The sequence below is a fragment of the Notamacropus eugenii genome, chromosome 3 (assembly GCF_028372415.1).
Source record: "Notamacropus eugenii isolate mMacEug1 chromosome 3, mMacEug1.pri_v2, whole genome shotgun sequence".
Lineage (NCBI taxonomy): Eukaryota > Metazoa > Chordata > Mammalia > Diprotodontia > Macropodidae > Notamacropus > Notamacropus eugenii.
In genome coordinates this window covers 360,246,749-360,269,239 of record NC_092874.1, presented here as the reverse complement: position 1 = coordinate 360,269,239, position 22,491 = coordinate 360,246,749, and the positions used below count along the sequence as shown (strand labels likewise).

At 38.0% G+C, this 22,491-nt stretch overlaps 1 protein-coding gene across 1 annotated transcript in view; it reads right to left on the bottom strand.

Annotated features, from left to right (window-relative positions):
* The window catches only part of LOC140496908 (uncharacterized), a 171,575-nt gene that overhangs the window by 28,126 nt on the left and 120,958 nt on the right, over positions 1-22,491 (bottom strand).

Below are 22,491 nucleotides of genomic sequence, written 5' to 3'. Positions count from 1 at the left end.
ATGACTGAAGATGACCCAGGATTAGACAGTTGGGGTTAAGTGACTTGGCCAAGGTCACACAGCTGGTGAGTGTGAAGTGTCTGAGGTGAGATTTGAATTCAGATCCTCCTGACTCCTGCACTGGTGCTCTATCCACTTAACCACCTAACTAGTTTTTGCTGAAATGCCTCAATTAACAGGGAACTCACTACCCTGTAAGGTCATCCATTTCCCTTTTAGCTTTAAAAATTTTTCCTTTTACATTAAGCCTAAATTTGCCTCCCCATTGATTGCCACATCACTTTTAGGTAATCGATGTTAAGGTCTATCTGATTTATAAATTATTGCTACTTATAGGTAAGTCAAATCCCTTCTCTGTAGCCCATTTTATCTGTAAAACAGGGGGATTGAACTTAGTTCTCTCACACTTCTGAACCTCAGAAACATGTAAAAGACCACTTTTTGACACTATATTAAATATTTTCTTGATAGAAAAATAAAACATGAACAGTTTTTGATATATGGTTATTGGTAGTGCACAGATAAGGAAATTTTTTTATAAAAAATAAAAATAATTAAATTAAGTAATTAAAAATAGTACAATATGAATTATACAAACTAAAGTACTATAAATAGTTCATAAATATTTTTACTTATAATCATTCATTTCAATTTAGTCTTTAGTAAACTGACCATCTTTTCTGGTACACATTTTACCTTTTCCTTTTACCATCAAAAATTCTTAGAAGGAAAGTATTATAGGAAATTAAGAATGTAGAATGTCTATTCCTTATGCACAAAAGGATGCTTCATAAATATGACCTAATTATGCTTAAAATGCATATACTGTAATCATGAATATAGAGGGTATTTATACATAGACTACATATTAATATTTAAATGTAGCTATTTTAAATAAATTATATTGTAAGCATAAACAAGATTCATTTAATGCCTCTAGTCTCCAGTTTATACATTGGTTGTGTTCCAAAATTTCATTTAAAAATAACTTATTTGTAACTTAAAAAAAACTCAATATTTCCTCCATTGTATTATAAATGTTGTTTAGGAGACCAAACTACACAAATTAACCCTTACTATTAATATTCCCAATTAAAAAGTTACTAGAAACTATTTTTTCAAATTATTATAACATCTACATTATTGTGAATTACATAACGTTGCCAACATTATTGCAAATATGTGTTATTAATAATGCTTTATACTTCATGGGACATTCCAGGATTGGCAACCTTATGAGGTATAGTGGAAAAGGTGCCAAACAGAAGATCTTGACGGACTCTGTGGCTTATAAGTTATGTGATTTTGGGCAAGCTAGTACATTTCTCAGGGACTTAGTGACCTCCTTTGTAGTATGAGAGGATTAGACTCAATTATCTCTAAGTGTTCTCGTAGTTCTAAAATTAAATGTTTTTGCAACCATCATTCACTCTTTTAGAATTGGCTATAATATAGTTCAAAGAGCCCTGGGATAGGAATTAGGACACTTGGGTCCAGTTACTTAGAGGTTGGATGACCTTGGGTAAGTCACTTAAAGGAAAAGGTAGGGAATAAGCATTTATTAAGCATAAATTATGTAGTAAGAGCTTTACAAATATTGTCTTTTTTGATCTTCACAACAATCCTATGAGGTAGGTGCTATTGTTACCCCCCTATTGTATAATTGAGGAAACTGAGGCAAAGAGGGGTTATAATCTTCGGTTCAATTCTTGATACAACCATTGGACATCCAGAAAAGGAAGTGTTGATCACAAAGCATCAATTTGGCTTCAAAAAGACCAACTCATGTCATGGTGTGTAGGGTGTTGTATATGCTGTCAGAAATGGTTAGTTGTATTGATGGTTTTATGGAACTATTTTTTTTTTCTTTTCAATCTTTGTTACAATGGAGGGTTTGCTGGGTAAGATAGGGAAAGAGAGAAAATAGCATCCATAAAAATTTTTGGTTTTTAAAAAAATCAGATTTTGCCAGATTAATAATATTTCCTTTTATTTATTTTTATTTTTTGGACAGGATTACTGGTTTGGTCAATCAGGTAAAAGCTAAAGTTAGAATTCACCTGGATTTCAATAATGTGTTTGTAAAAATTTATTTTGCTATTCTTTTTGAAAAAAAGAATGGGCTAGACAATAGTATAATTAGAGTGGGAAATGATTAAATTGCTAGATAAAAAACTCTATTAATGGTTCAATTTTAATTGGAATAGAGATCTCTAGTGGAGTACCCCAGGATTCTGTGTCTTAATACTTTTTAAAAAATCAATGACATAGATAAAGGCATATATGATATGCTTTCTAATTTTGAAATTGTCTCTTACAGAGATATTAATATTAATTATTTTGTTATGTATTACTATAATAATAATTATTGTAATATACATTATATATCACTATAATATATATTACTATAATATTAATATCTCACAGAGATAATATAATATTTCACAGCAGAGAGAGATAGATAACACTCATTGAAAGTCAGGATTCAAAATGATTTTGATATTAGGACAAATCTAATCAGAATAAAATTCATAAGGATGCACTGAAGCTACTTCTTTTTGTTTTATGAGGTGTTACTACTCATGGTGCTCCACAGTCCTGCTCCATATGATTTTACAAATTATTTTCTGTTCTAGACTGGAGCTGCCTTTGGCATATCCCATAAAACCAAAGGAAGAAAATGGTTCATATCAACAATGATGCCTTCTCTATTAGTTAGTTGGCATACTATGTGGTTGCCAACATCTTTGTAGCAGCTTTTCCTAGGACTGACTACTCGACACAATGAAAGTACTTAATAAATGTGTCACTAAGGTACCATGTGCCAGGTACTATGCTAAGTACTGGGGATGCAAAGAAAGGCAAAAAACACCATCTCTGTCCTCAGAGACCATACATTCTAATGGGGTTGCCAATATAGAAACAATTAGGTATATACAGGATATATACAGAGTAGTTGGAAGATAATCTGAATTGGAAGGATGGAAGAAAGAAAAGAAGGATGCAAGCAAGGAAGGAAGCATTTATTAAACACTATGTGTCAGGTACTATAAGAAAATGAAAGACAGTCCCTTCCCTTAAAGAGCTTATATTCTAATGGGGGAAATAATACACAAAAGGAAATTGAAAAGTGACGGCAAGGTCTGGAGGTGACGGTATCCAGCCTGAGGATATGGTTTTGAAATAAAGTAAGTGAGGAAAAGGTGTAGGAGAGGAATGAAGGCAAACTGACTTGGGCCCCTCCACAAAATAGAGGCTCCAGAAGGAACTTACCAGTGGAAGAAGGGATTGAGGGTGAACATTACAGATAGATATTTCATGGTAAGAAGACTGTAAGAGTAGTAGGTTATTTTGGAGTAAGGAGGTCCTAGGCTCTAAGGAATTTCTAAGATGAGACAGCAGTGGAGACATGGTTTTGAAGTCCAGGATGTCAAGAACAGGTAAGGAAGATACTAATGAAAGAAATGATTATTTTTCTCTTATATTGATGACCAATGATTGAAATAGGACTAAGGTTTTTCCACTACTTATTTCTTATTCTGAAATCAGCCCCTGTAGGTTATCCAGCAAGCCTTTGAATGGTAGGCCTAATGATAAGATGAAATATTGGGCAAGATGCTCCCAACTAGGGAAACTTAGAAATGACCAAAAGGTAAAGAAATTCTAGTCTAGAGAAAGTCGTGAATTTTGGCCTACCACGTTTTGGTCAGACAGGTCTGAGTAGAAGTGGATTACCCCTTTTGTCTAGATTACCTTAGGGGCAGTATGGGCATAGGTAAGTCTTTTTGTCCAAGATTGAGTAATCAGAGTCAAGTCCCCTAGATCTTCATTAAAACAAGCCCTCCTCTCATTATAATATTCATTCTCTCATTACTTGTTAACCAATCAGAATTAATTTCTAGCCTCAGGAATGCCTATTCTTCCAAGAGCATATAAGCAATGACTGGGTTCCATGAGGGGTCTTTGGTTTAGGAAAGACAGCTAAATGACCCTTTTATAATTAATACCTACTAGACATAATTAACAAAATGATTGTTAATTACTCAGAAACTATGTCTCTCAAATTTTCTATATGTCACATTTGAAATTGGGAATTGGAGAGGCCAGGGAAAGCTTTCTTTTTATAGGTGGAATTTAAGCTGAGTCTTGAGGGAAATCAAGGAAACTAAGGTGAAGAGATGAGGAGATAAAAATTCTAGGCCATTGGAGGAACCAGAGATGGGCCATGGAGTGTCATGTCTGAAGAACTCTAAGTGGACCAACATTGCTAAAACATGAAGCATGTAAAGGTGAGTAAAATGTATTAAGACTCAAAAGGAGGGTGGATCCAGGTTTGGAAGAGCTTTAATGTCAAATAAAGAAGTTTAATTTTATTCTGGAAGTAATAGGGACCCATTTAAGCTCTCTGAACCCTTTGGGAGGAGCATGGTCAGAGCTATGCTTTTTGAAAATCATGTTGGTAACTAAACAGGGTATGGATTAGAGTGGACAAATGGGGAGAAGAAACTTGAAGAAAGGAGAATAGTTAGAAGAGTCTTGCAGTAGATCAATTTAGAGCTGATAAAGACCTGAGCTAGTACTGTGGTTCAGAGAATGGGACATTGTGAAAATAGAAAGGGCAAGATTTGGTAATATACTGGACATATAAAGTGAGTGAGGGTGAGGAGCAAATGATGATACCAAGATTGTGGACTTGGAAGACTTATGGTGATGTCCTGGACAGCAATAGGGATGGGTTTTTTGGTGAAAGATGGGTTCTGTTTTGAGTATGAGCTAGAAATGCCCATTAAATGTACACTTTGAAAAGCTCTAAAATCTGTTAAGGATGAAGAACTTGGAGTCAGGAAAGCAACTAGGACTGGATAGAGGTTTTGAAATCATGTTCAAAGAGATGCTTTGGACCTGGTGACACCAAGCAAGGTAGTATAGAGGAAGAAGAGGATGGGACCCAGAGCAGAGCGTTGGAGGACACTCAGAGTGGGTTGTTGTTTGTCCTTCATTCTCAGAGGACCATGACATCAGAGAAGTGATGCCATGACATGCAAGTGAATTGGATTTAAGAGAAGGAAATTGCAAAGTCACCAGCCTCACTTTCTCCTCTAGAGTCATCTGAGTACAGTGGCAAGATGTAGATCAAGGAGCCTAGGAAGTGCAGAGCACAGTCCAATGTGGCAGGGAACAGGACTCTGCATAGACTTCAGGGAGCCACTGGGAGCACTGGTTCCCAGATTACTCAATCCACAAACAGCTTCCAAGGTCAGTGGGAGGGCTACTTCTCCCAGGAGAGGGGAGCACAGTTTGGATCCCTGCAGCAGCCACTGCAGTGGCAGTTTGCATTTTTGGAGCCCTCCACTTAGAGCCCCTGGGGGAATTGAGCAGCTGATCTGAATCTCAGCCCCGAGCTAGGGCCTGACAAAGATCCCCAAAGTCAAGTAACTGGCTGGGAAAATGGCCAAAAAAGGGGAAAAAAAATAAGACAAAGTATTATAAGAATAAGACAAAGAATAAAATTTTTATAAAAGAAGAAGACAAAGTGAGAAAGTATTCTATTCCATCCTTTCTGATGAGGAAGAACAATTCAGGTCTTCAGAGGAAGACCTAAAAGTCAAGGCTTATGCATGCAAAATTCCAAAATAAACATGCAGTGGTCTCAGGCCATGGAAAAGCTCAAAAAAGATTTTGAAAATCAAGTAAGACCAGGTATGGATAGCAAGAAAGGTGGTCTGAGCCTCCAGTCCCTGTTGCCAGTAAGCCTGTGAGATGCTGGTATGAACTGCAAAAGGTGATCTCATGGGAAGGGTGTGAGAGCAGCTGTTCAGCCTGGGCTGAGGTAGGATTATCCTGACTCAATTTTCCCACTGATATATGGCAGACTTTAAGTCCTATAGTCAAAAGGTTTGTAAGCTTAATACCAGATCCATTAAATTATAGATTGTTGGTAGGGGAACATCCGAGATTAAGTCTGAAATTAAGCTATTAGGCTTAAGACTTTAGACCAACAACAATAAGTTAGGGTCCTTTAATTCTTAGTAATAGTGTAAAGACAATTAGGTTAAGGGCTTATGAAGTTAGCATACATAGTTATTATTTGTGTCTCAGTTGTATAATGTTAAAAAAATAATTCATTTGTGGTCTATATTCTAAATGCTTTGAAAGAAGTATCACCTGACCAAAAGTTGGAATTGTTTTATGTGATATGAACTGTGTTAAAAATGAAAAAAAAATCAAGTAAGAGAGGTGGAGGAAAAATTAGGAAGAAAAATGAGACCGATGAAAGAAAACCATGAAAATCAAGTCAACAGCTTGCTAAAGGAGACCCCAAAAAATGCTGAAGAAATTAACACAAAAAAATAGACTAACTCAAATGGCAAAAGAGGCCTAAAAAGCCAATGAGGAGAAGAGTGCTTTAAAAAGCAGAATTAGCCAAATGGAAAAGGAGGTTCGAAAGCTCACTGAAGAAAATAGTTCTTTAAAAATTAGAATGGAAAAGATGAAAGCTAATGACTTTATGAGAAATCAAGAAATTACAAAACAAGACCAAAAGAATGAAAAAATAGAAGATAATGTGAAATATCTCACTGGAAAAACAACTAACCTGGAAAATAGATCCAGGAGAGACAATTTAAAAATTATAGGACTACCTGAAAGCCATGATCAAAAAAGAGCCTAGACATCATCTTTCATGAAGTTACCAAGGAAAACTGCCCTGATATTCTAGAACCAGAGGGCAAAATAAATATTGAAAGAATCCACTGATCGCTTCCTGAAAGATATCCAAAAAGAGAAACTACTAGGAATATTGTAGCCAAATTCCAGAGTTCCCAGGTCAAGGAGAAAATGTTGTAAACAGTTAGAAAGAAATAATTTGAGTATTGTGGAAATATGATCAGGATAACACAGGATCTGGCAGCTTCTACATTAAGGGAGTGAAGGGCTTGGGATATGATATTCCAGAAGTCAAGAGAACTAGGATTAAAACCAAGAATCACCTACCCAGCAAAACTGAGTATAATACTTCAAGGGAAAAAATGGTCATTCAATGATATTGAGGACTTTCAAGCATTCTTGATGAAAAGATGAAATCTGAAAAGAAAATTTGACTTTCAAACACAAGAATCAAGAGAAGCATGAAAAGGTAAACAAGAAAGAGAAATTATAAAGGACTTTCTAAAGTTGAGCTATTTACATTCCTACATGGAAAGACAATATTTGTAAGTCTTGAGACTTTTCTCAGTTTTTGGGTACTTGGAGGGATTACACACACACACATAGAGAGACAGACAGATAGATAGATAGATAGATAGATAGATAGATAGATAGATAGATAGATAGATAGATAGATGGATGGATGGATGGATGGATGGATGGATGGATGGATGGATGGATGGATGGATGGATAAATAGATAGATAGATAGATAGATAGATAGATAGATAGATAGATAGATAGATAGATAGATAGATAGATAGATAGATAAACAGATAGCATAGGGTGAATTGATTAAGAAGGGATTATAACTAAAAAAACAAAATCAAAGAGTGAGAAGGTAATATATTAGGAGGAGAAAGGGAGAAACAGAATGAGGCAAATTATCTCTCACAAAAGAGGCAAGAATAAGTTTATTCAATGGAGGAGAAAAGGGAGGAGGTGAGAGGGAAAAAGCGAAGCTTCCTCTCATCACATTTGACTTAAGGAGGGAATAAAATGAACACTCAATTTGGTATGAAAATCTATATTATACCACAGGAAAGTAGGGGAGAAGGGGACAAGTGGGGTTAGGGGGATGATGGAAGGGAGAGCAAGTGGGAGAAGGGAGTAAATACTTATGGTGAGGGCCAAGGTCAAAAGAGAGAATAGAAGAAATGGGGGGCAGGATAGGATGGAGGGAGATATAGTCAGTCTTACACAACATGACTATCATGGAAGTCTTTGCAAAACTACACATGTATAGCCCATATTGAATTGCTTGCCTTCTCAGTGGGGATGGGTGGGGAGAGAGGAAGGAAGAGAAGTTGGAGCTCCAAGTATTAAGAATGAATGTTGAGAAATGTTTTTGCATACAACTGTGAAATAAGAAATATAGGTAAAGGGTTATAGAAATCTATCTTGCCCTACAAGAAAAGAGAGAAGATGGGGATAAGGGAAGGGAGAGGTGTGATAGAAGGGAGGGCATATGGAGGGAAAGGGGTAATCAGAATGCCAAATGTTATGGGGTATGGGAGGGGAGAGATGGGGAGAAAATTTGGGACTCAAAATTTTGTGGAAATGAATGTTGAAAACTAAAAATTAATAAATAAAGTTTTAAAATAAAAAAAAAGATATAGATCAGGACAACTGGAGATGGCCCTGGATGCAGTGGAAGACCTTGACCTTTAGAAGCTGACATCTTTAACAAGCCTCAGTTTGACTGAAGTAACACCCAATTGGATTAAGACTAGGTAACAAATGAGGCAGAGAATGTCCTCTTTTACTTAATCAAAAAGAAATCACTCTGGGACAGGAAGACCCCCAGTTTCTGGCCAAAACAGAAACAACCTCTATTTACATCCACTGTGAATCAATTAGTGCCCAAACAATGACCAAGTGGGGCTTGGCCTGAGACCTATTGTTGGCCAATCAATGAGAGCCAGAGTGATTTGGGTTTAAGGCAAAGTTCTTAAGAATGATATCTAGCCCACAATCCCCAAGATATCTTGTGAGGTTTCAGTATTCAAAATTTATATTCCTTTGGGTAGAGCACCCCCCCAGAAAAGAGTATGATGCCCTATGTGGGCAGAGGGAAGAGAAAGGAAAGAAGGAAGGAAGAAAGGAAAAAAGAAGGAAGGAAGAAAGGGAAGGAGGGAAAAAGCAATCAAGAAAGGAAGAAAGGGAGAAAGAGAAAGAAAAAAAACAGAAAGAATGAAAAACAAAGAAAGAAAGAAAAAGCTATGTCAACCAATTGGCCAGTTCCAGTTGGGTCCCAAGTGGGGTTGCTTCTGAGTAGGTAAGCCATGGATGAGGATAATTTTCTTACCATGGTTCTTCCTTTTTTCCCTTCTCTTGAAAGATCGGTTAGTGTTATTAGACTTTCCCTTTATCTGGTTGTTGTCCTTCATTCTTAAAGAGGTCCAAAATGATTACTACATTGGAGTCAAGGTACAATGTTTCTGACTGGTTGATCAGACCAGTAAGAACTCAGAAGACTTTACCACAGGTCAGGTACAAATATTCCATATGAACATTTGGAGCAGAGATGTCTCTAAATTTGCACATCTCACATTGCTTTTGAGCTACTACAATTCTGCTTCACTCATGCTGGGCAGTTCTTTGCCAGGGTCTTCCATGTCTCACAATTGATTCTAAACTTTTTCAGAAAGACTTTGAGAGTGTTCTTGTATTGCTTCTTCTGAATACTATGTAAGCATCTTCTTTACTTGAGTTCTCATTAGATTAGTCTTTTAGGCAAGCATATATTTGTACAATTCCAGCCCATTGGAATTGTGTAGAATTGTAGGAGAATTAGAATGCTTGGCAGTTTAAGTCCAGAAGAGACCTCAGTGTTTTGTACCTTATCTTGCCAGGTGACCTTCAGAATCTTTCTAAGACAATTCAAATGGAAGCAATTTAGCTTCCTGGCATGACAATGGTATAATGTCTGGGATTCACAGGCAACAACAATTAGGTTAGCACAATGGATCTGTAAACCTTCAGTTTCCTAGGCTTCCTAACACCCCTTTTCTCCCACACTTTCCTTTGTAGCCTCCCAAACACTGAACTAGCTTTGATCAATGTCCTATTATATCCCCTTTGAATAAGTAAAGAATTCCTATTATCTGGTTGGTCGATTGTTGTCCTTCATTTTTCAAGAGGACCAAAATTATATCACCATGATGAAGTGAAGTTTCAGTGTGTCCAACTGTGGCTGATCAGACCAATATGAGCTTGGAATACTCTACCACAGGCTGGGCAAAGATAGTCTGTGTGAATATTTGGGGTGGATACTCCAAATTTGCACATCCTATGTTTACTTTGTGCTGTCTCAATTCTGCTTTACTCAAAGAGCACAGCACCCTTTCTGATGTGGGTACACTAGAAGTGCTGGTGTATCTTGTGGAATTCTCATTTTTTGTTTAGCAGTTTCTGAATTTCCCCATCATTTTCATCAAACCAGTCTTGGTGATTTGTGAGTGTTCTGACCCAGGTGAGCAAATGCAGTGCTGTACACCAAATCTCTGAAAGCTGTCCACTCCTTTTCTGCTCCACTGTTGCCAACTGTGTGTTGGCTCAACTTTCTCTCCAAATTAGCAACAAACTGTTCACTCTGAGAAAAGGTCTAATTTCTTGACATTAATTCTTCTGGGTGTCATTTTGCTTTGAGGGAGGCACTTTTGATGAATGCAAATATTTATCTTGGAAAGAATAAGTCTATGATCAGTCCAGCACTCTGCATCACACATTGTCTTTGTCACTCTCACATCTTGTCTGTCTCTTCTCCTTACAATCACATAGTCTGTTAGATGCCAGTGTTTGCTGTGAGGGTACATCCATGAAGTTTTACTGCATTTAGGTAAACAGAAGACAGTGTTGGTGATGAGAAGGTCATGTGATGCACAAGTCTTCAGCAGCAAATGACTATTGCTGTTGCTGTTTCCAACTCCACTCCTCCCTAGGACTCCCTGCCAAGTCTGGTAGTCTGAGCCTACTCTAGCATTAAAGTCACCCAGAATGATGAGCTTGTCCTCTTTTGGAACATTGATGATAAGGGTCTCTAGGTCTTCATAAAATTTTTCTTTCACCTCATCAGGGTTAGGCATGTTTGGAGCATAGGCACCGATGTTGGTAGCATGGCATTTTCCTCCAAGTGGCAATCTCATTGTCATGAATCTGTCATTCACTCCTTTTGGCAGGCATACCAGCTTGCTGATTAGATTAGTTTTGATTGCAAAACCCATGCCAGCTTCACAGCCCTCCCTTTCAATGCACCCACTCCAGAGAAATGTGTCCCCAGCTCCAACTTTGGTAGGCTGCCCTTCACTTGCCAACCTTGTTTCACTCAGGGCTGCTATTTGGATGTGATACCTGTTGAGTTCTCCTGCAACAAGAGCAGTTCATCTTTCAGGTCTACTGGATTTTGTGCTGTCTATTAGTGTGTGCATGTTCTGAAGGTGAGTGGAATCATTTTTGCAGATGTTTTTGTACATTTTGTACATTTTTTTGTGTGTGTTTCAACCACATAGTGGGATTCCCCACCTGTTGCGGTAATCAGGCCAGGGTTGGGTAAGCAGACAATGTTTAGGGTACCTTTTCTAGCCCCGTTTCTCACATCAGGAAGTGAGCAGTGTGATTCTTAAAAGGGTGCTCAGACACTCAGGGGCTGCCCAGTCCCACTGCTACTTCCAGTGAGAAATGACTGTATGGCCTGGGCCACATGTGTGTAGGGTTGTGACTACAGCTTCCAGTGTATCTGCACCTGCTGCTTCATCATTTGCCTGTTGCCACAGGACTTTGAGGCATAATAGTAAAATGGTATGGGTGATGTCTTTTGATTTCTACATAAGTTGGGTTTAAGTGAGGCAGAGTTGCACAAAGTTGTCAGCCTCACTCTCTCCTCCAGAATCATCATAGTCCAGGGGCAGGACAGAGTCAAGATGACTGGCGATGGCTCAGGATGCAGTGGATAAACTTGACATCTTCAGTGTCTAACCAAGCTCTAAACGCTCCACATCATGTGCTTTTGCTGCCTTCATGGCCATTGGAACAAATTGTTCTCATCTGCCCATTCCACCAGAGGAAGTCTTCACCTGCTTGGGATAGACACCCCCCTAACTCACCAATGGGTTTGAGACCCCTTGCTTACCCTCATCCTGGTTTGGCCTGTTACCAGGGTGTGGCTGCTGCACATGCTGTAGCTTCTTGGAGCCACAGGTGAGAGGTGGGTGGAACAGGTGAACACCGAAGGTGGAAAGAGCCCTGAAAAGGGCTCGGCAGCCATCACACCAAAGGTACTGGTCCTCCCTGAACATACTCAACACCCCATTTCTATTATCTAGACTATGCTAAAATAATGATGATGGTGATAATAACTATAATTTTTATTACAGTTTAAAGTTTACAAAATGCTTATAGATACCACTTTATTTTATTCTCACAATAATTTTGGTAGGTAAGTGCTATTATTATTCCCATTTTACAGATGAGGAAACTGAGGCAGATAGAAGTTAGGTGACTTGCCTAGGGTCATACAGTTAGTAAGTATCTGAGGCCAGATATGAATTCAGATCTTCCTGACGCCAGGTCTAGCACTCAGTACATTGCACTATCCAGCTGCCTATGTGCTATTGGATGGGCAGCCCATGGGGCTAGCTTGAGCAAGACCTGCTGGTGAACATTAAGTTGAACTGAATGGGAGAAAGTAAGTTGGAGGGATTCTATTATGGGTTCAAATCAGACAACAACATAATCTTCAAAGAACAAAGATGATCGGTGGTCTAAAGGGCAATGGGGGAAATTCCCATTTGGTGTAAGTAGATGGTAGCACATCAAGAAAGATTATGTGAAGAAATATTATGAAGGATATTGTCCAGGAAATATATAAATGGAAAATAAGTTGGACTGGGTGGGTATCTTTGAATGAGAAAGCCGAAGGCAGTACCTGTGAAATTGTCAAGGACCTCAAAGAAGCTAAAGGAAAACCTTTAACATGTTGGGTAGATCCTTGTTGAAAGATTTATGGGAGGATGCGGACAAGAATTCTTGCACAGCATGAGAAGGACCAGATGGAGAGCATACCCATGTGGAGATCACGGCTCCATCGAAATACTGAAGTGTTGTGCACAGAGTAGATGCTCAGTGGAAAATAACCATGCTGAGTTTTTGCCTGCCTGGGGATATGTGTGTGTGTGTGTGTGTGTGTGTGTGTGTGTGTGTGTGTGTGTGTGTGTGTGTGTATGTGTGTGTGTGTGTGTGTGTGTGTATGTGCACTCATTTTGAGGAGGAAAGTCAGCGGTTGGCATGTGAGAGGGCAATCTTTTTAGCCTCTCCCACTCTATGAGTATTCTGTGTCCCTCAACCCAAATGTTTGGCTATTGGTAGAACTGTAAGTTTGGGGGTGAGAGGAAATTGTTTTCAGAATCAGCAATGAAATCTATGGAGTCAAGACTAAGCAGCCAGAGTATTTACCTTCACAGACCTTTAAGGTTTCTCTGGAACCTGGACAGAGATTTTGGACTTTGATATGTTCAGGTAAATGCTACCAATTTAGGAGTTCTGCAGTCTACTTATCTGATTACACCTTATATCAAGAAAAAAAGGTTATTTACTGGTAGTGAATTCACTCTTGCTCACTCTCCCCAAGCCAGGTTGGCTATACCTGCCCTTCTGAATTCTAGGACATTATGAGAGGTTTTAAGTTTCTCTCTTTTCTACTGCAATTGGTTTAACTCTACCTTGTTGGATACCACTGAGTAGCTCCCCAGTTCCATTCAACATCAATTAGATTTTACAAAAGGATATTTACTTTATAGATATAACAAACATTTCCCCTAATAATTGGAGGGGGAGGCACAAATAGTCCATATGAACATTTGGAGTGGAGATATCTCTAAATTTTCATACTCTCCTCTCTATATCAGCTTGGTCTTCAGGAGAGTAATAAGCCCAATATAGCACAATTCAGACATCTTACTGGTGCCACCAAGTTTATGTCTATAAGTGGTATAGCTAGATGAGTCTTTGTCATAACTATTGTCAGACTGCATTCTGAAGGTTATTCCTTACTCCTTGGGGCAATGATGCTGTCATAGATTTCCAACATAGACACTAAAATGCCAAGATATTATGGTACTGCTTCTGACCTTGTGGAAACTCACAATGTCCAGGTCTCTATACCTTTCACTTAGACATAAAAGAACAACCATGAGAGGCCAAGAACAAGTCCCTTTACTTGGCCACAAAGCCTAAGGTTAGAAGGACCCAAAACCACTCTCCCCTTATGGTATTGTTGTGACTGAAAGAGTCCCCCATGATCCTTTAAGAGCACAGCTGAAGACAATGAAGACATCAGGGATGCTGACTGCTTTTTTGAAGACATCCTCCATTCTAGCTATGTAGTCAATAAAAAATACCAAAACAAAACATTCCTCCTAACCAGATGGTTAGCAGATTGAAACCAGTAACAGAATGTCTACAAATACTTCACATTTCTCTTCAAGGCACCTCCATCCCATGTCATCATAACTTCTAAAAGCAGGCTCCTTAGCCTCTCCATGAGTTAAAGTCATATCAGCCAAGCAAGTGGATGCATTCTGTCCATGGACTGGACTCCAATTATATACATTTGGTCACCAAAGGATGGAGACAACAACTTTTTCAAAAGTTAATTAGGCTATAAGAGGCACTTGAAATTACAAAAATAGACCAATACAAATCGTCTTTCCATTCTATCCCCTTTACAAACAAAGTCAGAGTGGCCACTTTCTCCATTAGAGTCACTCAGCCCCCTTTCTCCCCAAACCCTTTGCAGCAGAAACACAAGGTCCATTTTATGGTCCCCCCAATTGCTAAAACCAACACCAACAGATTCATATTGGAAGTGATGATGCCTTCCCATGAAAGACCTAGTGATATGATACAGGAAAATACAAAAGAGCAGATATAGTTATGAATATATCCCAGGAATGGAACCTAAGTGTGATTGCTAATGTTAGTTTACTTCCCTAATACAAGCTGGTCTTGTATGCATGGTGAGTGTGTTGATTGGAGTGAAAATTGAGTTTTACTGCTGCTGCTGCCATGGGCATGTGTTTAAATCATAGCAGATCTTTCATCTCTAGCAGTCTCAGCTGCTGCCTCCCAGCCTCTGATTACAGATTTAGGATTGTCTGTCTGAGACGGCTGTGGCCCTGGGTGCAGCTGTGGCAAATCAGTCATTAGCAAGTCACTACAGTCTCTAATGGTGCAAAGGCAGCTGGGCCTGCTCAACCTATTATTTTTTTCTTTCTTTCATCTCACCCAGAAACTTTAAGCACTATTTTTACAACCTGAATCTTTAAATCCACTCAATGAAAATTTTTTGTGTTTTGACCTTCATTTAGTCACACGTGGCCCTCTAGGTCCTCAGGTGCAGCCCTTTGACTGAGTCCAGACTTCACAGAACAAACCCTACCCCTGTTTAGTCCATAATGCCCTTTTCCCTGCTCAAATGCTTCCTAGCAAGAAAGAATGATTGAGAGTGACATCTCTCACCTTTCTGTGGTTTAAAGGCATTTTCAGTTCCCATCTTAACTAGAAATTGATTCTTGTGTTTGTGATATGTGATAAGTCACAGAATATTAAGAGATTAAGTTTTCTAGGCCTTAATTCTTTTTTCTGTAAAATTGAAGGTGACAGATTGTATGATCTCTGTGACTCCCTCCAGTTCTAAAGTCCATGATCTTGTCAGTTTTCCAGTCAAGAAATTGAGGCACACAATGGCAAAAAGTTTACTTGAGGTCACAAAAACCTGTTTCTTTGCCTCCCTTATTAGTTGCCTCTGTTCCAGAGAAGATGGATGTAAATCCTCAGAATTCTTTGTCTCTCTGTGCCCCATATGTAAAGTAGGTCATATGTACAATTCCCAAATGCTCTCTGTATTCATTTATGCCATGGACAGCAATAAGAAAGGAGGAAATGAGAAAGTCTGTGTTTTTCAGTTACAGAGTAAGTCAGTATGCAGGATTTGAATCAACAGAAGTGCTAGTGTAGTTTTTTTTCTATGAATTATTTAATTGAGTAAAAATAAATCCTTGACTATTTCACCCAGGTAACTTTAATTTAAGGTCTATTGGGAATGTCTATTAATTAAAAGATTTCTCTTAACAACAATACCTATAGGTCAATCTGCTTTAGAATAAAGTATTTATTAATTGCTTACCCCAAGCATTGAGTTAAGCACTGGCAATACAAATCCAGCTAAGCAAACAGCCTTAAGGAGCTTACATTCTATTAGGAGAGGAAAGCACAGAAGGAGGAGCTAGGAAGAGGTAGATGGAGGAGGTGCCAAAGGAGGCTTGCGTACAGATGACCTGGAATGGAATTGGAGGCCTAGATCTGGGCAAGAAATTTCACCGATCAGAGTTGTGGGTTCAAGATGCCTTTGGGGAGAAGAAGGCAATGACCAGAGTTTAGAGGACTTGGTGAGTGTGTGGAGATGGGAAGAGAAGGGAATAAGGACTTATATAGCATCTACTTTGTGCCAGGCACTGAGCTTAGTGCTTGTTGTCTCATTGGCTAGATAAAAAGGGAAAATGAAAACAATTACAGCAACAAAAGGCTGAACTATGGTGAATCTATTTCAAGTTAAATAGCTATGTACAATTTTTAAAAATCAAGAATATTAGTTGATGTTTGCAATTTCAACTCTGGTAGAACCAAATGATTCTTACAAAGTTCTATGAATGGTATGTTCTGGACAAAAGATTTGACTGAATAAAATAAATTTTTCTTCCCTTTTAAAAATAAAACAATTTATTGTGTAAATGTTAAAAATGTTGATAGAGAAATTGAGGTTATCACAATTATTTGCACTGATGGATTGCAGTAAAATCTTATAATCTCTTTTTCACAGTAATTTTGTCTAAGGAAGCAGAAAAGTTTAAGAAACTCAAGTGTCTTGTTTCATTTTAGCTGAAGCCACAGCAGTAAGAAATCTACAAATTAAGAAGGAGAAAGGAATCAGAGAACCAAGGTTAACAGAAAGTTCTGTGATATGGAGGTGGAAGAGGAGATTAGACCCAAGACAGATGGAAGGAGAGAGGTCAAGTCTTAAAACAAAAACAATGTGAAAGGAAGTAGAAAATCTATATTCTAGAATATGGTATTTTAAAGAGAACAGACTGAGGAAAGACTATATCTTAGGAACAGGACAGGGGCCAACTCTCCCTAGACCCTCCTTTGAAGATATTCTACCCAGCTAGTGACTGAAAATTCATTATTCTTTGATCATTGTTTAGTAGTTTATGGGAAATGAAATGGTGGCCTTTGATACATTATAGAGGATAGAACTCAGAAAAGGATCCAGAACTGAGTGGGCAAAAAAATAAGGAAGGATTGGCCATGACCTTCTGCCATCTTTATCCTATGAAGAAAGATGGGGAGGAAGTGAGGGTGTTGTCTAGAGCGAAGAAAGCATGGTGTGGCATAATGTGGAGATCACCAGGGTGAAAAAGGAAATTATTTCAATAGCTGTAGATCAGTTTGCTCTAGAAAAAATAAGTGACTTCAGGAGCCATCAATTTTTTAATACGATGATGTAGGATTATGTTTGATTATTTCTGTTCGCCACTCCCCACTGTCTATTTCTCAAGAAAAGAAAGGAGGAAGATCTGGAGTAAAAGTAGAAGGAAATTTGCACTTGAAAGACTGGACTCTGCAACTTGGCACCATCATAGTCTCCCTCCCCCACACAGTTGTTAAAGTAACTACTCCTCCTTTGCCTTTATGAAGGTTTTGTAATAGAAGACAAATTCATTGCCTCAATGGTTGCAGCTGTTCCCTGACTTGAAAAGAAACACAATAGGATAACAGAGATAGGTATGACCATGATATAATCAGAAGTTGCTGGATAGTATTTTTTCTTTTCAGTTCTCCTGCAATAAAAAAGCTGTCTTTTATTGAATCATTTCCTAGCATCAGAACAATTATAAGCTCCAGGAAATAGATGAAGACCTTAGAGTTTTATATGAATAGTTATGATATGCACAAATCAGGCTAATAATTTTGCTGGAAAAGTAGGAAAACAGAAAGGATGCTAACAAAGATGGCCACTGAAATGCATAGGTTATACAATGAGGACGGGGTGTCTATCCAACCATCATTTTGCTCAGAATTGCATAATGCTCTTTACCTGTATTTCTTAAAAGTTTTGCAAAATTTCTTAGTGATATCAGATTGACTAATATGACATAAAAAGAAAATGACAAATGTTGGAGGGGATGTGGAAAACTTGAGACACTACTACACTGTTTGTGAAGTTGTATATTGATTCACCCATTCTGTAGAATAATGTGAAACTATGCCCAATGGGCTATAAAACCATGCATACCCTTTGTTCCAGCAATAGGTCTACTACTAGGTCTGCATCCCAAAGAGATAAAAAACCCAAAAAGAAAAGGACCTACATATGTAAAAAATATTCATAATGGCTCTTTTAGTAGTGACATAGAATCAGAAATTGAGGGGATATTCACCAATTGGGGACTGCTTGAACAAATTGTTATATATTATTGTGGTGGAATATTATTCTCCTATAAGAAATGATGAACAGGATGGTCTCAGAAAAAACTGAAAAGACTTAAAGGAACTGACGCAAAGTGAAATGAGCAGAACCAGGAGACCATTGCATACAATAACAACAATACTGTCTTGGCTATTCTCAGCAATGCAATTATCCAAGATAATTCTAAAGGATTTATGATGAAAAATTCTATCCATCTTTGGAAAAAGAACTGATGAGTCTGAATGCCAATAGAAGCATCCTTTTTCTTTATTTTTCTTGGTGTTTTTACCTGTGTTTTCTTTCACAATATGATTAACATGGAAATATGTTTTCATGACTGTACACATGCAACCCATATGAAGTTGCTTGCCTTCTCAATATGGGGAGCAGGGGAGAGTAGGGAGGGAAGAATCTGGAATTCAAATATTTTTTTAAAGAATTTTAAAAATTGTTCTTACATGTAATTGGGAAAAAATAAAATATTAAAGTAAAAAAAATTCTTGATGAATAACTTAAGCAGCTCAAAACCAAGGATTCTTCTTGTTGACCATATAAACATAATATATTTAGGCATTCAGAACAAAGAATTGGGGTGAAGGGTAATGTTCTACCCAAGACCCACCTGGCCTCTTTCATTTCCTTTCCTTTTTGATTCCTACAACAGACTCAGAGAATTTTGCTGTGGAAGGACATGAGAAAAAACGTAGGGACTGAGGCATGGTGGTGTGTTGAAAAGCAGGTTCTGAGGATGATTTTGAACAGATCTAGGGCAACTATCAGAAACTGACAAAAGTTAAAGTGTATTTCTAACCCTATGTGAGATAGATGCTTGGGACAGGGAAGTTGCTAATGGTGAGCAGTAGTATGTAAGGTTCAAAGACAGTTTAAAATTTGGGGGTGCAGCTTTTAGCTGAATAGATGTTCTGTGGTAAAAAAAAAAAAAAAGAGCATCATGGTCCATCGAAGCAAAGATACTCCTTCTGTAGAAAAGGACGATCCTCAGTTAAGATTTGGAGGCTTGGACTTGACAGATCTTCCTTTCTTTATGGAAAAAAAAAACAGCTAAGGATTTTTCCCTCAGGTGAAGGGCACATCTCCTTAAAAAAAGTGAAGCTTGAATCTCTGGGCTCCAAGCTAAAAGAAAGGTAGTAAGGTCTATCTATCCACTTATAAGTAAGAGATAGCATCTCAGCTCAGGACTTAAGCTGAACAACAAGAAACAGAGGTGTGTGGTAATGTGTGTGGCAGAGCAACCCCAAACAATAACTTTCAGGAATCCAGAAGAGCAATGCTTAGCAGAAACTATGTGCCAGAGGAGGAGAAACGCAATAAACACACCAGGAGATATTGGGAATATGGCTCAGATGGGTGCCACCTTTTAGCCTATGAGCTCTGACTACACCTCTCCCTCATGTGTTTTTTTTTTCTCTATTATTTCTTGAGTGTCTTTCACAAATATTCCCTTAATGCAGGGGTGGGGAACCTGTGGCCTTGAGGCCATATGCAGCCTTCTAGGTCCTTGGGTATGGCCTTTTGACTGAGTACAAGTTTTACAGAATAAATTTTTTATTGAGGAGATTTGTTCTGTGAAGTTTGGATTCAGTCAAAGGGCCATTCTTGAGGACATAGAGGGTCACATGTGGTCTCAAGTTCACAAGTTCCCTACCACTGTCCGTGTCCTTCCTCCCCTTCCACTTATGAGGTGTATATTTGTCTCATTTTTCCCTAGTCAATAGATGCTAAAATATAATTGCAGATGGGATTTTGAACTGGTAAACTTTCCTCAACCTTGTCCACTTTTATTGGGCAATTGAATGTTGTGAGAGACATGGTAGGCTCTTCCTTAGAAAAGTTCAGAAGACCAGTTAAATCAGGAAACTTTGTACCTACAGCATTGAGAAACTAGTTCTCCTTTCCATATGCGTAAATCAGTTTTTCCAGAGAAAAATATCCCATTCAGCAATAAAGTCATGTTTCTGTACCAAATGCTGGAGGACAGAGTTCTTAGGTAAAGCCTATTTATCTGTGTCTTCCTGTAGATTAATAGAGGGGACTAGGAAGCTGGCCTTAACCCATTAAGCTGAGAAGGGGAGCAATATTCATGAGGACAACTACAATCTAGTCTGTGGTCTGTTTTCTGAGAATGGCCCTGAGCTTCTCCCTGTCAGCTATAATATAGACATGGCACCCAGGAAGAGAGAAGTGCTGACATAGACTTCTTGCTCGAGGGAACTGCTCTGCAAACAATTCCTGAGTGAATTTGGATAACCTGGTCATATAATGAACATAGAGCTGCTTTTCATCCTGGATTTTATACTCATTACAATGTAGCTTATTCTGGATGAGAGGGAAAACCGCTTGTTTTTTAAAAAATATTTAAATATATATATAATTTATTTATTTTTCAGTTTTCAACATTTACTTCCACAAGAATTTGAATTCCAAATGTTCTCCTCATCACTATCCACCCCCACCCCAGGACAGCATGCACCCCATCCACCCTTTCTCCCAGTCTGTCCTCCCTTCTATCACCTCCTCTTCTTCCATACCCCTCCCATCTATTTTCCTGAAGGGCAAAATAGATTTCTATACCCCATTACCTGCACATTTTATTTCCCATTTGCAAACAAAAGCAATTTTTAACATTCATTTTTAAAGCTTTGAGTTCCATATTCTCTCCCTTCTTCCCTCCCCACACTCATTGAGTACGTAAGCAATTCAATATAGATATGTGTAGCCATGTGTAGCCATCCAAAACACTTGCATAATAGTTATATTGTGAAAGACTAATCACATTTCCCTCTGTCATATCCTGCCCTCCGTTTATTCCATTCTCTCCCTTGACCACACAACATTTGTTTCTGATTATCCCTTTCCCCAATTTGCTTTCCCTCCTATTATTTTTCCTCTCCTATCCCCTATCCCCCTGCCTTCCTGCAGAGTAAAATAGATTTCTATATCCATTTGAGTGTATTTTTCCCTCCTTAAGCCAAATCCCATGGGAGTAAGGCCCACTTATTTCGTTTCATCTCCCCCCTCTTTCCCTCCACTGTAAAAGCTATTTCTTGTCTCTTTTATGTGAGATGATTTGCTACATTCTACCTCTTACTTCTTCTTTCTCCTAGTACATCCCACTCAACAGTAAATTTTATTTTTTTAGGTATTCTCCCTTCAAATTCAACTCACACTGTGTCCTCTGTCTATATATATTTGTATGTATGTATGTATGCATATTTATACACACATACACCCCAATACATGTACATACTTACACATATACATACGCATATATAATATACATGTACATACACACACAAACACACACATTTTTATATATATATATATATATATATATATATATATATATATATATATATATATACATATATGTATATGTATTCCCTCTAACTACCCTAATACTGAGAAAGGTCTTCTAAGCTACAAATATCATCTTTCCATGTAGAAATATAAACAGTTTAATTTTAATGAATTCCTTGTCACTTCTCTTTCCTGTTTATCTTTTCATGTTTCTCTTGATTCTTGTATTTGAAAGTCAAATTTTCCATTCAGTTCTGGTCTTCTCAACAAGAATGCTTACACGTGCTCTATTTCATTGAAATTCAATTTTCCCCCCTGAAGTATTATACTCAGTTTAGCTGGGTAGATGATTCTTGGTTTTAATCCTACCTCCTTTGATCTCTGGAATTATCATATTCCAAGCCCTTTGATACCTTAGTGTAGAAGCTGCTAAATCCTATGTAATCCTGATTGCATTTCCACAACACTTGAATTATTTCTTTTTGGCTGTTTGTAATATTTTCTCCTTGATCTGGGAACTCTGGAATTTGGCTACAATCTTCCTAGGAGTTTTCCTTTTGGGGTCTCTTTCAGGAGGTGATCAGTGAATTCTTTGTATTTCTGTTTTATCCCCTGGTTCTTGAATATCAGGGCAGTTTTCCTTGATAATTTCTTGGATGATGATGTCTAGGCTCTTGTTGTGATGATGGTTTTCAGATAGACCAATAATTTTAAAATTATCTCTCCTGGATCTATTTTCCAGGTCAGTTTGTTTTTCCAATGAGACATTTCATATTGTCTTCTATTTTTTCCATTCTTTTGGTTTTGTTTTATAATTTCTTGATTTCTCATAAAGTCATTAGCTTCCATCTGCTCCATTCTAATTTTTAAATAACAATTTTCTTCAATGAGCTTTTGGACCTCCTTTTCCATTTGGTTAATTCTGCTTTTTAAAGCATTCTT